At 33.5% G+C, this 17,650-nt stretch overlaps 1 pseudogene; it reads left to right on the top strand.

The window, feature by feature from the left end:
* Positions 1–15,099: 15,099 nt before the first annotated feature.
* Positions 15,100–16,497, top strand: LOC149748700 (small ribosomal subunit protein uS15 pseudogene; annotated as a pseudogene).
* Positions 16,498–17,650: the final 1,153 nt, after the last annotated feature.

The following is a 17,650-nucleotide window of genomic DNA, read 5'->3' as shown; positions in this document are numbered from 1 at the left end:
GGAGGGCAATTTGGCAATACTGATCAAAAGTTGTAAAATTTAGTGTATCACATAACGCAGCTAGTATGCTTGTAGGAGCTTATGTTGATAAGCTAATTTAGAATGTACACAAAGAGTTCATTAAAAGCATGTTCACTGCAACATTAAACCTAAATGCTCAAGAAAAGAGTAAAATACATTGCGGAACACCTTTATACATACCACACAGAAAAAAAATAAAGCTCAGTTTTGTGAAAGCACATTTCTTGTCAAGGAAAGATGCTCATGATATATTATTTAATGTGAATAAAAAGTTGCAAAATAGTATTATGGTATGCTTCTATTTTATGGATAATAAATCTATTTGCATGTGTTCATCTGTGTGCAAGTATTTTTCTGCTAGTATATATACAAAAATAAACAATTGTTTCCTTTGTTGAGTGAGTTTATGTGACTTTCTGTGTCTTTTGTTTGCTATGCTTTTGTTTGTATATATATATATATATATATATATTTAATACCATTAACAGTTATTCCGTATGAAAATAAACTCAGAAAGAAAAAAATCTAGAGCATGTCATGATTTAAGAAAAATGAACGCAAACAAAATACATTATTTTGAATCATATTTCTTGAAAAAGAAAACCTGTATACAATGCACATTGACTATTTGTAATTCAAGATAACATTAAATAAAAATCTATTTATTGTTTTTTTGGCATGTTCTGAATTCAGGCATTCCTATACTAATACTCCAGAAGCATCACTGGGTCAGAAAATCTGTCTGTGATTGACATTCCCACTTTCTATTTAACTTTAAATAAGTTACTCAAGCTTTCTGGATGTCAACATATTTGTTTGCAAAAAGGGCATAATAATAGTATCCATTTGTAGAGTTGCTGAATAGATTAAATGAGAAAATGAATATAGTGTTTACATAGTATCTGCCTTATAATCCATGTATATTAAAAAGCCTAATAGAGCCTAGTACATGCTGTGTCCCTTATTTCCTCAATTTATGACCAGTAGGAAGTTCACATATTTAGACTCATTCTAAAGACCACACACCTAACAATCCTTGCATTGTCAAATAGTTAATTATAGCTCTCCTAAGGATTTAGATTGTACGAGAGCCCTAATCAAAGAGCTGAAACTAACACATTTTAAATCAACTATACTCCAATAAATTGTTTTTAAAAAGAGCTTAATATAACATATAGAAACTTGTGTCATAATAAAATAAGAAAAAGAAAATACACACAATGCTGCATACACTGTGAGCAATTAATTTCTCCTAGTAACTTGGCTCAAAAATTTAGAATGCAGTTTCCACTGGTAAGGAGACCATCCACCTAATGGAGTAGGATAGCCTGGCATGAAGTGGAAATACAGAATGGAATGTCCAACACCTATGAAGCTCTTAAGTATCAGGGATCGTAAGCTAGACTCTTTTCTTATTACAACATACTTAATCTTCAAAATTACCCTGAAAGTTAGGTGTCTTAGTCTCAATTTTTAAAATAAGGATAAGATTCAGAGAAATTTAGAAACTTGTCCAAGATCAAAAGCTATCAGGAGGAGAGAAGCCAGGATTTGAACCTAAGTCAATTCAAATCTACACCAAGCTCTCTTCTTAATGTCTCAAGCTGCCACACAATAAGGAACAAAGTGGGAACAAACTTAAGAGAAAATTTCAGTAGGATCCTGGGGGTTTTACTTTTATTATTTAAAGAGATAATTTTCTGAAGTTAATTAGATTAGTTGTTCTCAGGGGCACAATTAGGGGTAAATAGTGCTCATGGTTTTACACAGTTTTTCAGCTGAGTCCAGAAAGTTTACCAACTTATGACCATGGAACAACGCTACAGTGTTAACAGACTATAATCTGTATGATGTCAAATTTGAAGGTGTTGGACTTCCCTCGTAGCGCAGTAGTTAGGAATCCACCTGCCAATGCAGGGGACGTGACTTCAAGCCCTGGTCCGGGGGCAACTAAGCCTGTGCGCCACAACTACTGAACCTGCACTCTAGAACCCGTGAGCCACAACTACTGAACCCATGTGTCTAGAGCCCATGCTCTGCAACAAAAAGAAGCCACTGCAATGAGAAGCCCGCACGCCACAATGAAGAGTAGCTCCCGCTCGCCACAACTAGAGAAAGCCTGCATGCAGCAACGAAGACCCAACGCAGCCAAAAATAAATTAATTAATTAAAAAATTTTTTGAAGGTGTTGGCTTGATTTTGAAAGGACCACCAAAAAAAAGGTATTTTAGTTACATTTTTTCACACAGACACATACAAAAGTCATGTATCTTCTGCCTACTGGCTTGCATATCTAAGCATAAGAATCCAAGCTGCCCATTTCTTGATAATATCATCAAAACAGTCACAGTGAATTTTCAGGGAATATACACGTGGCTTTGAGTTAACCCTAAGGTTACAAATCTGCACATTATCTGACACATTAATAGCCACGAAATCATTTGCAAATTATATTTGGTTCAATTCATTAATTGAATTCACAGATGCTTGCCAAATCAATTTTTTCCTTACCAATTTCTTTTGGGCTAAAATGGTTAGATACTTTCTATTCGAAATTCATAATTTCACCTCCAGTTGTTTATAGTCTTTAAGTCCAAAGATGGAAAACGTTTCAACAAATATTTCCAAAACTCTTTGGTAATGTTGGGTCCTGCTCCGTTTCAGTAACTTGGTTTTAATCAAATTATAAATATTCCCCCAAATTAGTATCTTATTTTACCAATTAATTAATTAAAAGAAAACAGCTAGGAAAAGAGTTTCCCTGGTTTCTGAGGGGTCTGATATTGTAGGTATTCTAGGAGTCTCATTAGAACTGCGGGCAGTCTACACTTTGGATAAATCTATTACAAGTCCATCACAATCAATTCACAGAGATAATAGTGACCATGTATTTGCATTTCATGAATGGAGAAAAGAAAAAATTTATACAATATTAACAAACTGATTATGGGATTTTGTTAGAGACTTTCTAACACCTGGCTCTGATACAGGCACTTCCCGCATCCCAGAATTTTAGTATTTCCCAACAATAAAATTATGTGCAAATTCCTTAAACTCTTTAACCTGATATTCAAGCCCTCCACCCAACCCAAAAAGAATATATGTTAACTTCATTTAGAATTTCTGCCAAGGGCTATTTCTTGAAACGCTATCCCTTCTTTGAACCCGTGCATAGTTCAGCCACACTTCAAGACCCAGCACTCCTTTCGTTTTTTTCCACATACCTCCATTGAGATAAGATGTGATCCTCTTCTGACCTTTGTAACTGTGGTATATAGTATACTCTGCCTTGCGTAATCATTATTTATGTTCTTATCTGAGCATCCATTAGAAAGTAAGCTCCATAAGAGGAGGTATCCTCTCCATCTCGTTTATCATTGTCTCTCTACGTAATGTTAGTCTCTTTTGTAATGCAGAATCTTAATAACTATCTGTTGATTGACTGGATAATTGGTTTCTAATATTTTTGGTGCAGTATTTGCATCTTGCTTACCTTTGTATTCGCTGAAGTACTTAGCAGAGTTTTGGGTGGAAAAAATTTTTCAATGAAAAACTGTGAAACTGAAAAGTTGAGAGTAAAAATTGCTAAAATTGTTTTAACAAAACAATAAAATTTAACTCTAGGAGTAACTGTACCTTAGAATCAATTGTGTTTGTCACCATTTCTAACAAAATTTGAGTTATGAAGACTGCTGTAATCTATATATTTTTAATCTTATACAGTGGATCAAAAAAATCACCCTTCCTAAATTTTGTGAAGACTATGTAAAATATAACAAAACAAAACAAAATTACATTTAGTTGATAATCAGCAGAGATGTCACAATAGTGCATGTTACACAGCCTCATTCATATAGGAATGAACTTGAAAAAAGGGCCTGCAGCAGCCCCAGTGCTTCTGAATTTCAGGGAAACCATCTCCTGTGCCTGACAAAGTCAACACTTGATTCTCCAATTTTTAAAGATATTTAGAAATAGAAATATACAATACACAGCTTTCTGTTATTTTTTTCTGAACACAAACCACTAAAAACTATGCTCGTCATCTCTTTTAATCTTTTCCTCTGTTCTGTAAAAGTGAAATTCATCCGGCCATTGGCTACTCTTTGTAGCTTTCTCTGCTATAATTACATGTAGGTGACTTTATAACTTACAAAATTATTTTTATATATTGTTTCCTGCTAATAATTAGGTCCAAATAGCCCCATAGGCTTTGAAATGGTCCTGACATCTGAACCCTGCTCTCCAATCCTAGAGGCTATGTGTGCAATTTCAGTCATATTTCCCGTTGGTGCTTTTGAACCAGCAAACTGCTCTCTTGGCTCATCTGACCTGACTAAAATGAGAAAAGGCATAAAATCTTCCAAGAAGGTGTGTACTAACAAGAGTTTGGACCCAATTCCAATCACCAAGGGGGTTTAGATAAGGCTTAGATACACAGTTCATCCTTTGGATTCTTTCATCCAACTCCAACCTTGGAACCTTTTGTGATTCCTTCATCTCTATTCACTTCACAGGATTACGTCCGTCACTAATCATAATATAGGATTTTGCTTAGAAGTTTGATCAGCTTTAAAGTTGGCTGTAGCTCAGCACAGACCATACCCTTAGCTCTTTAGGGTGACAGGATAAAGGGATTCTTTGCCCTGCACACTCTAGGAATTAATTGAACCAACTATAAATAGCCATTCTAAGCAGAAAGGAAACACTCATGGCATTACCTTGAAATATATCATTTCAAGATTTCCTTGAGTTCTTTATGAGGGAAAAAAATCACATCTTCTCACTGGTGAATCTTCATTTCAATTAGTATAAGTGCACCTCAAATCCATTGGATTCTACATTAATATTTTAAGATCTTTTACACATTTCAGGTAACTTGAGACTATAATAATGGATAGAAAGTAGTCTGTACAAACAATTCAAAAGTACCCATATTTTTTAAGATATATTTTAAAATGTACTAGAACTTAAAATCTGGGAACTATAAATAATGGCATTTCCCCCTTCTTTCATATATATAAAGAGAGCAAAATCATATGTATATTTGTGCATATATATCCATATAGAACATGTATAAATACACAGACATAGTAAAATGAGAAAGTATTACATATAGTGAAAGAAGAGAAATGTGCTATTTTAAAATAACAAAGGTATCATCAGTAGCACACTTAAGGAGGTTTTATATATGTGTACGCTCCTACTCTTACAGTTTATAAGGCATCGTGCTAAGCATTGGCAGGGAGAAGTGTGTAAGCACATCATCACTGACTTCATTGACACCACAGAGGTGAAACAGATGCATCTAATTCCAAAGAGAAAATTTTAACAGTGTAATAAAGGAAAAGCAAACATATAAAATATTAAGAAAGTTATGAAGGAAGAGAAACCATGATTAAGGACCTAAAAAGTAAAGAGAAAATTTTCAATATGAAAAATTTCTAACAGTCTGAACTATGTGTATTTATGATAAAAGGATAATTTGGAGAGACTATCTAGTATCCAGATTTTAAAATGAATTTAAAATTTTGTTCAATCAATGTTTCTCATCTACATAGGTTTTTCAGAATACTTGAAATGTATTAGATGCTGAGGAATAATGCTCAGTGTTCTGACAAGAGTGGTTTGAGTTCAGAAGGAAAAAAAAATAGAGCAAAGCTATGTGTCATGTATATTTTTAGTTCTAAATATGTTTAAAAACAGAAGGACCAAGCTTAGACTTTAGCAAGCACAGGGAATGGTTTCCCTGGAATTCAGAAACCCTACACAAAACCAAGAAGAGTTCATTGAACCATGATTGGAAAAATGCAAGCTATGAAATGCAGGACAATGGCTCAGTCCATTAATTAATTCATCATAAGACATAAGTTCTAATGTAATCCAAATAATAGCAGGGATTCAATGATTAGACAGTAAATGTTCCAATCTTCCATCGCAGGGAGAAAATTTAAAATTCACAGGAAGTGCCAAGGAATTTTGCAAATCAAGAACTTACTTCTAGACTTCTATAAGGAATTACTTTTCCTATCCAAAAGGACTAAAAACCTTATCCCATGTTTAGAGATTACGTAACAAAGCTTACCTTTCAGAGGGAAAACTTCTAGAGATGTAAAGATAGCAGTATGCACATATTACTGCTGGTAGAGAGCCAAAGTACATGAATTACAATCTAAACTCTCTTAACTGACCTGCACTTAACAGACTGGCCGGATTAATCAAAGCTCCCTGATTCTCTATAAAACATACTTATTGATGTCTACAGCTGGTTGACCAATCATGGCCAACCATCAAGTCTATGGCATACTTTGCACTTCTGCTTCCAAAACTGACTTGTATGCTAAGCAACAATATTTGCTTGTATCCAAAACTTTTATGCAGTTTTGCCTTTATTATTATAATTAAAGAGTTTGATTAAATATTACATAAGCCTATGAAATATCTTGGCAAAGTGAAAGAGTTGTTGTTTCTATGAAATATAAATTGACTTCTTTGAAAATATTCAATAAAGGAGAATCAGTAAAAATTTTTTGCTGAATATTAGTTGTATTTGAGACATAAAGGGGAAAAATCATATGAATATAAAAGAAATCTAATTTCAGATTGTATATCAGATGGCTGTGAGTTCGTGCTTCACACAAAAAAAGAAAAAGTAAAAACCAAGTAGAAACTATGGACATATTTTGAGGTGTACAAATGATAGAAAACTTAGAATTCCTTGGTCTTAGATTGAAAAAGTGGCAAGATAATGCGGGTTCAAAGTTAACATAAAATGTTTAAGTTATGAATTTTATCAGTTTTAATAATGCTCTGCTTTATTTGATTTAAAAAATATTTGACCAACTACTGGTCCCAACTGCATCAATATTTTAAAAATCAATAACGAGGGCCCTCCAGACAAACAGTGGTCATGATACGCACAGGTCTGTGATAGCTGCATAAGAGCCATGTGGCAACAATAGAAGAAATGTCAGAACCAGCTCATCCTGCTTCCTTAAATATATGTATTAAGATTAAAAATCAAAATCTTTTAAAGAAGTTCCTAAAGATGGATAACAGAACACATGCTGTATTCTCTACAGCTTATCGTATTTAATCACATATAGTCAAATATCTAGAATGCTCATTACAGAATACTGATGTAGTCATTTCAAAAGTCAAAGCAACTCTTTTTCTTTTAGTTTGTAAAGAATCCATTCCAAGTGTTGTCATTTATAGATGCCTGGACTGGGATGCTGGACCATATTTCAAAGACTGCTAGATATACCCCCAAATTAGTTCTCTTTTTCTTTGGCTGAACATTTACACTTGTCAGCTTGTCTTGCACTAGGAATGGCCATATGACTAAGTTTTCTCCAACAGGATGTAAGTTGAAATGATGCCTAGGTTATGAAAACTTTCATGCCGTGATCCTCTGTGCCCTTCTTTATGACACCAGCTAAAAGCAGATGAAACCATATCCCTAGGAGTACTCAGCACGAATACCTATGGGACTGTTTCTTGAGAGGGAAATAAACTTTTGTCTTGTTGAGCCATGAAATTTTGGGTCTGTTTTTTAAAACAGCTAGTATGATTCTAATTCAGATCCTTTTTGATTATCCACAGACAAAATTGGGCTCTCCCCAACATAGATTTGTGTTCTTTATAAAACTGTGTCTTAACGAAGAGTATTTCTGAGTAGGAGAGCTATATGTAACAGAGGCACAGAAGATGGCATGGTGATTGCACACATAGCAGTTTTGTAGAAAGGCTCAAATGATTATTTGGGCAAGTCTTATTCTTAGGAGTAAAGACATGAATACAGGAGAAAGCTGGAAACAAAATTTAGGATCAGGATTAGTAGATTAAAGAATAATATATCTGCTTTTCACATCACTTGGTGCTGTGTAATTATTTGGTTTAAGTATGGTTTTCAGTTTTTTCCATTTCAAGATACTTTCTTCCCTTTGTGGATAAAAATTAAAATATATGTGTGTTGGGGGGAAATAGCTTGAGACTGTGTGAATATTCTGTATCTGGGCAAGTTTTGCTCCGTGTCTTTAGTGTTTATGTGTTATGATTATGTTATTAGTGTTATGATTCTTGCCTGAATTATTACTACTGTGGATGTTAAATATTGACTTTATAATTTTTGCACTTTGTATCAGTTGTTATTCTTCTGTTAATAGCAGCTTTCCCTTCTTCATTCACCTAAAAATATTAGGATTCATATATATTCATGGCTTCTTTATTAAATTTATAATATATGTTTCCATTATTCATTTTGATGCATAAGTTGCTCTAAATTTGGCCAGTTGGAACACCCTCAGGTTGGTTTCTGTGTTATTTTGAAATGTACTCTTTGGTTTTGAGCATCTTCTTACTCTGTGAATCAAGATGTTCCAGGCTCAACTTGTGCTTTCCCAAGTCACCTGTGGAATGAAACATTTCTCTGAAGACCAATGGTTCTTTCAAAGGGAAAGCAGTTTTTAGAAACAAAATCTTGATGCTTAGTGTGCTAATTACTACTGAGTATCATTGTTTTTAAGATGCATACTTAGACCAAGTTAAAAAAAAATAGGTGGATAGGTGACAGATATTTTAAATCATGGGTTCATGTTAATTCTGGGGTTTCTTCTCCACCTTTACCCCATTTCATATTTCTATTTCTCTTTCCCCAAAATGATAACACAAATATTTACCCATCCTACAATACGTAAAAAATAATTTGGAATAGCTACTCCAGTACCAACATCAAGCTTACTAACTAAAATACAATTGTTTTTATCCTTAGGTTATAATCCCGTTGAAAGTGTAAAACAGAATACTCTGTTCAAAATGCATTTAGATTTAGTCTTTTGCTATACATCTGATTAAAAGTTAGATTCTGATTTTTATTTGTTTCAGTTTTAGTATTTTTCACTCCATAATTAGTTACTTATGTTTGAATGAGTATAAAGTTATTCTAGAGTAAAAGGCAAAAGTATATAAAAAGACAAGTCTCATCTTCTCTAACTCTAATACCTCATAACGACCTACCCCTTGTAGATAATCAACTTCACTAGTTCCTGGCTTATTCTTTCTAAGTTTCTGTTTGTAAACATATGCAAATACAAATAAATATTCTTATTTGTTTACACAAAGATAATACATGAACATATATATAAAGATAGCATACTATACAGGTATGTGTGTATATATACATTTTATATAAATATATAATTACATATGTGTGCATGTGTGAAGTATGATACCTTTTATATATAATCTTTTGAACTTTGCTTTTCACTTAAAAAGATATACTGGAAATCATTATCAATCTTAATGAAGACTTAAACATATTTTGGGGGGAAGGGGAGAACCAGCTGAATAGGAATCCACTGTCTGTGCATTTAAGTTGTTGCAATGTTTTGAAACTTATATAAAATCCTGCAATGAATAAACTCATGCATATGTTTTCTCACACTTTTGAGCTATATATTCAGGATAAATTCCTAGTAGGACAGCTGGGTCAAATGATAACTACATACATACTGCAGTAATATTTTGCCAAACTCTTTCCAATATGGATGCTATCATTCTACATTCTCATTAGAATCATACGAGATGATTGATTTTCTCACAACCATATGAGCAGAGCATGTTGTCAAGCTCTCAAATTTTTGCCATTTGGAGAGGTGAGAGAGAGACAAGTATATTTTTAATTTGCATTTTTCTTATTATTAATGAAATTGACTACATTTTCATCTAAGAGCCTTTTGTATGTCTTTTATTGTGTCAAATGGCTATTTATGTCTTTTGCCCAATTTATGAGCTTTTGATCTTCCTCCTTATTTAAAAAATGTGATTTATATTAGGGATTTTAGCCCTTTATCTGTGATGTAATTTGCCAATATTTTCTTTATTTTCATAATTGGTCTTTTAACTTTGATTTGTTAGTATTTGTCATGAAATATTTCTTTATATTATGCAGTCAAATTTATCAATTTCAAATATGTTGAATCTAGATTTTGAGTCAGTGTTAAAAAATATTCCTCTACAGTCAAATTACAAATGAATTCAATTTTTTTTGCTTCTAGCACTTTTGTCATGAATTAAAATAAACAAAAATCTAATGCATCACATCTGATGGATTTGGTGTAATTTCTTATGTATAAGAAGGGGTACAGACCCAAATTGATCTTTTTATTTAAAATTTCTCTTTAATGGTTTGAGATGCCACTTTAACTATATAAACATAAAAAAAATAAAATAAAAACAAATCCTATATATTTGGGTCTATTTCTAAATGTTTCTATTGTGTCTTCCTGCTCTATTCATGTGCTGTCATCACGCTTCCTCATTTTTTTTCTGAGTTATGTGTACATATTTATTATTCTATATGAGCTTTAGCATCAATTCATCTGGCATCAGTAAAATACTTGTTGATATTTTTATGGGTACCAGCTAATTTAACTAATTCACTTTACTATCAATTTTCTCACTTAGGGAGAGATTATACCTTTCTGATGTTAAGAAATCCTATCCAGGAATGATAGATGTCTGTCCATTTGTTCAAATCTACTTGTTTTGGAGTGGTTTGTTTTATAGCAATAGCTAACTAATACAGAAGGCTACTGACTTTGTATATTAATTTTACATCTTATTATCTTATTGAATTATTGCACTGTTTAAATTATTTTTAACATTGATTCTCCAGGATTTTCTAAGTATACTATTATGTCATTTGCAAATAATCTTACTTCTCTTTCAGTTCCATGCTTTTATGTGTTACCTTAATTCCAATGGCTAATATCTCCTATATAGGGCCAAACAGTTGGAGAAGTAGTAGGCACCTCTGCCTAATTCCTGAGTTTAGTGGGGATGCATCTATAACTTTTCCAGTAGAGAAGTCTATGGCTTTAGGATTGAGGTATTCCTATTTCACTGAATTAAGAAAGTATCCATATTTTTTTTTTTATTATTGAGTGTTTGTGGGAAATGGATGTTAAGTGTTTTGGAGAACTCAATATTTATAGAAATATTCAGGTGATCTATTTCCTCAGATCTATTAATGTGATGAATCATATTAATATATTTTCGAATATTGAACATCTTGCATTCCTGAAATAAATCTTAGTGGGTCATTTGGTATAATTATCATAATATAGTATTGAATTCTGTTGCTACTATTTTATTTAGGATTTTTACATAAATATTTGTAAGTGAGGTTACTTGGCAGATTTTTTCCTATCTTTATAAGGCTTTACTATCAATGTTACAGTTGCTTCATACAAAGAGATTTAGAAAGTTGTGTCATTTTCTATATTCCGTAAAAATGTATGTAGCCTTGGTATGGTATGGTATTTGAAGGTTCTGTAGAATTTCAACCCTGTGAAACCATCTAGGCTTCTTGCTTTGTGTGTGGTAGTTTTTGATGACATTTAATTTTTTTTTTTTATGAAAAGTGTTCTCCTTAAGCAAAACATTTTTTCAAAGACACTGAAAATATGTACAAATTTCGCAAACTGCCTAAATCTTTCTTTCTCATAACAAAAGTCTAATGACACCTGTATATACAGAAGCCACAAATAGTGATGTAAATGCACTAATGACAATGAAACACACCCTTGTCTAAGCCACGATCTGGAACGTGTTTAATTGCGAATATGAACTATGCCAGAAAGTACACTTAAAATGTAATGGAATCCACAGAACGAAGTACAATCCCAAAGGCTAACAGTAAAATATCAGAGTCATGCGGCCCACATGTTGGTGAAAACAAACTGGTACTCCAGCTTTTTCCCCTCTTCAAGAGGCATGAACATTCAAATGGGATATTTCTAAACATCCATGAAGGCCGTACAAGAATGTTTTGATACACTGAAAGTAAAATTGTGCAATTACTTGATATGGCATTTTTCAAAAGCTTTTGTTAGACTTGTAGCACACCTCTTCCAGTGTTTTCCAACTTGAAAATTACTGCCTGATGGGTACTCTAAGTATATTCTCTAAGTGAATCCTAAATGTGAGAAGAGAAGAAGGAAAAGAGAGGTGTACTTATTGTCAGAATACAGAGATGGGCTGTGTGGAGGAGAGAATGGAGAGATCAGTGCAATTCTGATTTCCGCAAGGATCTGTAGGGATAACCCTACAATACGGCAAGATCCTATCAACCTGAATGATACAAGTAATTGATTTTCCTTTTTTGGAGGGGAGGAAGAGGGATTGGATTCAGTTGCTTATGTTATAGTGTTAAGTTTTAAAAATATAAAATTGACAGTATAATGATATAACACTCTCACTGGAATAGGGGTGATTACCTGGCAAATGGAATGATTTTATTGCCTTTTCAGAAGCTAATACATAGGCAATCTCTTTCTCTTTCTCTCTTTCTAAAACTCATATAGCATATGATCATACATGCATATATCATACATGCATATATTCTATTTATACTCTATATGTTCTCTATGTATGTGTCTGTGTTCTCTATGTATGTGTCTGTGTTTAAATATTTGTGTGTGTTCTGTAGGTATATATTATTCACACACAAAGAAAAAAAGGATAAAGGGTAAAAACCGTTATTACTTGCTTTGAGGGTATTTATAATCTGTTAGGGGTAAGAGTCATTTTTAATATCTTATAATGATATGAGACAGAATAAAATATAGGTTAAATAGAGTTACAAACATTGTACCATGGAAATACTAGTGAAAGGAGTGATTACTTTTGATATATGGAGTGAGCAGAGAAACAAAGAAAACACAAACAGTTCAATTAAAATAGTTATCTCTGAGCTGAACCTGGAACAACAGGGTTTCAATATATAATGGTAACGATGGTGGTGGTGGCTTGCATATGTATGTGTACGTGTTGTTGAGGGGTGTGGTTGTGTTCCAGGCTGACAAACATAGAGTTACACAAATACATCACTTACTTACATGCTGTCAACTTAGCTATCCTTTCAGCATCGAATAAAACCTTCTGTCAGACACTTCAAGGTCTCTGGCTGAAACTACAGCCACTGGTAGAGAGTGACACGTTGTGGAACTTTTTCTTCCAGCCAAAATGTCTAGTACCTGTGGTGTTGAGTTACTTTTCCTTCCACCTGGACATGTAGGAGCAGATCACTTTCAGAAGGAGTCTCTGCTAACCAGGCTGCAATGAGGAAAGTTATTAAGGGGATGGCCTCAGCATTTTTTCCTTTAAGAAACTCACCCAAAGCAAGGAACAAAATGCGGCAATCACTATTCAAGACAGTGTCAAAATCATTCAGGCATCAAAACAGGATATTGTAGTTCACGTGTTCTTTAATACGAACAGCTACTATCTTCCCTTTAGCTTAATTAAGGGGTTGCATATCCTTACAATTAAAGATAATTGCAGAGTGTAAAAACTGCATTGTGATTATAGAAACACCGAATGAAGCTTGGTGACTACAAGACAAAGACCTCATCAAGTGAACACCTTGGAAATGTGTAGCCTTTAAAATACAATTCCTCCTCTCTACAGCTTTTTCTTTTTATAGAGCCTCCTTCTTTCTTTATTCCCAACAGAAATACATCGTTCAAAGTCTTGACTGATTGGAAACTAAGCTGTGGTTTTTCCTTAAATTTTTTTTAAGTTCATAAGTATCAATGGTGCTTCTTTAAATCATTTAGAAGTTGAGTTTGTTCTAAAATCAGGGTTCACTGTATTATTGTTTTGTGGTTCCTTTGGAAACCCTGTCAACAATATCTTGCTAAATCTCATTTTGTTAAATAATGTCAGTATCTTTCACTTAAAATTATTTACGTAGACAGAAGAAGCCAGCTTTAGATGCTATGAAATGTGAAGCACAGGTATTTTTGCCTGATCAGGCACATAGCTTCAATTTAGGGGCACTGCAATAGAAAAAGCAAGGTGATTTTTTTTTTTTTTTGCATACTGAATAGGCACTCTAGCTTGATAAACATCATGTTGAATTTTTCTCTCTGAGACTTTATATAAAGATTTGTAGAACTAACTTACTTGGATAAAAGAAGGAGAAGGAGGGTAAAAGAAATTGTAAAGAAGCCATTTTAATTTCTCTTTAAATTGACAGAGGCCAATTTCTATCATAAGTTTATATGAGCTTCTCTAAAGAAAAGGTACATGCATTGCAATGCCACAAGCCACGAGCGTGTTCTCTTTCTTGAATGAAATGTGAGTATTCAATAAAACAACAAATTGGCAAAGAGCTAAATCTTTAAACTGCTTCAGCTACATGTCATCATTTACTTACAAGACCTGATCAGCTTTATTTATCAAAGAAGCATCCAGCAGTGTCCCTCAAACTAAGCACATGAAGTCAACAAAGCGACAGGACTCAAAAAGTGGTGAACGAATAACTGTAAATAAAAATCTCCAAGGAGAGTTCATTTGGAAAAAAAAAAATCAATTGGTAAATAAACAAACATCTGGGCAATCTTCTAAAAAATTGTCAATTCCCAAAAATGAATAAGGTCATCTTCACATCCTATCCAATGTATTGTTGGTCAGTGGTAACACTTCAAACTATCAAAGTGAGTTCGTGGAAATGCATATAAATTAGACATTGATTTGGGCTTAATATATTCATTTTCTAAATAATATGCAAATTTGTGTAAACCTAGATTTTTTAAATAAGATTTAAAGGCTGTAAACTCCACAATCTCACAGTTTACATGTTAATGTGGTAATTCAATTCAACAAACATTTATTGAACTCCTAGCAAAGTACTGTGCTGGGTATTATGGGAGCATCACCATACCGTTTAGGGAACATACAACTAGGAGGTGAGACAGGAGGAATAAAGTGTAATTTTGCCCCTGATATTATACCTATATTAGCAGTTAATGCAAAATGAGATAACATATGGAACAACTAACACTTGTAAGGTGTCTTTTTCTTTATATGACACCGTCCTTTAATGTGGGCTTTCCTGTAACATCGCCATTGAAACTTGGGTGGATAAGAGTTGGAAATAATATCTTGCTTTCTTTCTTACTTTAAATGAGAAAATTTTCTCTGGATAAGCTATACATTTATCCATTTTTGAATCAATTCTTCTTTATGTAAAATTCTATGTGTTTCATATTTTAGGTTGTGGTTTTAACAATTGAGTTGAACCACACCGCCGCCATCGTAGGTCGCATGCATGCTCCAGGCAAGGGCCTGTCCCAGTTGGCTCTGCCCTACCACTGCAGCACCCCCATCTGGCTGAAGCTGACGTCTGATGACGTAAAGGAGCAGATCTACAAACTGGCCAAGAAGGGCCTGACGCCCTCGCAAATTGGTGTGATACTGAGAGACTCACATGGTGTTGCACAAGTACGTTTTGTGACAGGCAATAAAATCTTGAGAATTCTTAAGTCCAAATGACTTGCTCCTGAACTTCCTGAGGAGCTCTATCATTTAATGAAGAAACCTGTTGCTGTTCGAAAGCATCTTGAGGGAAACAGAAAGGATAAAGATGCTAAATTCCGTCTGATTCTGCTTTAGAGCCTTATTCACCGGTTGGCTCGATATTACAACACCAAACGAGTCCTCCCCCGCTCTCCCACTGGAAATACAAGTCATCCATAGCCTCTGCCCTGGTTGCATAAATTTATCTGTTTACTCAAGCAATAAAATCATTGTTTAACTAGAAAAAAAAATGAGTTGATGAATTGTTCACTGCTTTCATTGAATTTGCCTTAGTAAACACTGACTTCAACTGACAATATTTGGCATCAACATACAATTCACTTTCATAGAATGATCATATAAAATACATTGAAAAGAATGAAAAATGGTGAAAAGGATAAGGCTATTAAACAACAAAAAGTAGACAAAAACACAGCAACCACTCACTGAACACAATGGGAATTTTCTGATGACTTAATCCATCCACTTAAGGCGGTGTATCCACAGAAATTTCAAACATAGCACAACGCCTTTTCCTATTAATGAAGTGTACAGACCAGCCGTATGTATCCTATTTCAATGAGTTACTATTTTTACTTTGTCAGTTGTATTATGCAAGTATAGCAGAATGATAGGAAACCTGGGAATTCACACCTTTTGACCTTCTGTCTTTGTGAAGCATTTATTTACAGTCCTTTTATATATGGTAGTTTCTTTAATTCTCAGATCTATCTTTCAGAGCAAATATAATTATTATACTATTTGTTCAACGGAGACAACGGAAACTCAAAAAGATTAATGATTTGGCCTAATTCACAAAGGTACTGAAGGGCAGTACTTGAATGGCAAGCCACATTTTTAGGATCTCAGAAAACAACCTCTTTCCACTCTACCTGTCTGCCTTGATTAAGATCAGGAGATATAACCAACAACTGTGAATCTCTCATTTTAAGTAACCAAGGGGAATTTTCTTCATTTTCTTATTTCCTTCCTTCTATAACTGTACTTTAAAATTCAAGAATAAGGTTATCTTTTAGTCATACAACATTAAGAATCAAAATAAGACCTTTAAAACAATTACTGTTATGCATTCTGATAGGAATATAGATGTGATTCTATGGAGGCTAAGATTCTCACACATAAGTTTAGGACATATCCATCACTGATCAATAAGAATTTATTGTGTTATTTTCATATGATCTAGACTGCTCTGGGTGCCACAGGAGATAGAAAAATAACATATTCAATTCAGAAAATAAGAAAAATAACATATTCAATTCAGAAAATATATATTGAGCATCTATTTTATTCTTTGCATTACAAGAGAAAGAGCAGAGGTTTAGGAAGCAAGAAGAATTTCACCAGGAGAATATACAGATGAAAAAGACCTAAAACTATTATTTGAAAATTTTAAGTCTGATTATAGAAACACAATTGACACATATGAAGCAATTCAAGGAATTGAATTTGATGTGAGGTCTAAAAATCGTGACAATCCTAGGGTTTAATAAGCTATGTTCATTAAAATTCAGAAAGAATATTAGTAACACAACTATTTAAGACATTTAATCAACCTTAATTTGAAGGTAGAAAACTGGTTGGTAAGAGCATCATAAAATCTGTATATCAAGTCCATTAGATGAATTTAGGTAACTGCAGTAGACAAAATCCAATTAAGCCACTTCTTAGAGGAAAAGTAAATACAATATATTATCTCCAATATTTCCCAACTATATCATATGGTTTATTTCATAGAGTTTAAGAGAGTAACACATATGCCTATCTAATCACGGACCCACCAACCCATCACAGCACATACTTTGCGATGTTTCCCAGGAAGTGGTGATGAATTTACTCCAATGACATTTGTTCAGCCTGCTCACACAAACTACAATATTTGCATCTAGCTTGGCTGGGGTATTAAGGTGGGAAAAGGAGCAGCAGGAAGGCAAAACTATGGTCATGAAACAAAATAAAAATGACTGTCAAAAGAGGAACAAAGCTTATGGACTCATTAAGCTGGCATTCTTTTTCTCTCTGCTAAGTAACCACATTAGCATTCTAGTAGCACATATTCTTCATTTTAATCTGTATTTAAATAAAGATGATTTTTCTTTGCAGAGTCATAATCAGCATCAACTTTTTTTGAGATATCACAGCTTCTCTCCATTAAGTATTAAACAGTAAAAAGAAACTTAAAATTAATGAACTATCTTGAGTATATTCAAAGGTGTAAACTGCGTGGGTGGCAAATCTGAGAATG

Source organism: Delphinapterus leucas, chromosome 7 (assembly GCF_059928025.1).
Source record: "Delphinapterus leucas isolate spDelLeu-1000000601 "Yukka" chromosome 7, BTC_Dleu_Yukka2, whole genome shotgun sequence".
NCBI classification, from domain to species: domain Eukaryota; kingdom Metazoa; phylum Chordata; class Mammalia; order Artiodactyla; family Monodontidae; genus Delphinapterus; species Delphinapterus leucas.
This window is presented reverse-complemented; position numbering and strand designations above follow the sequence as displayed.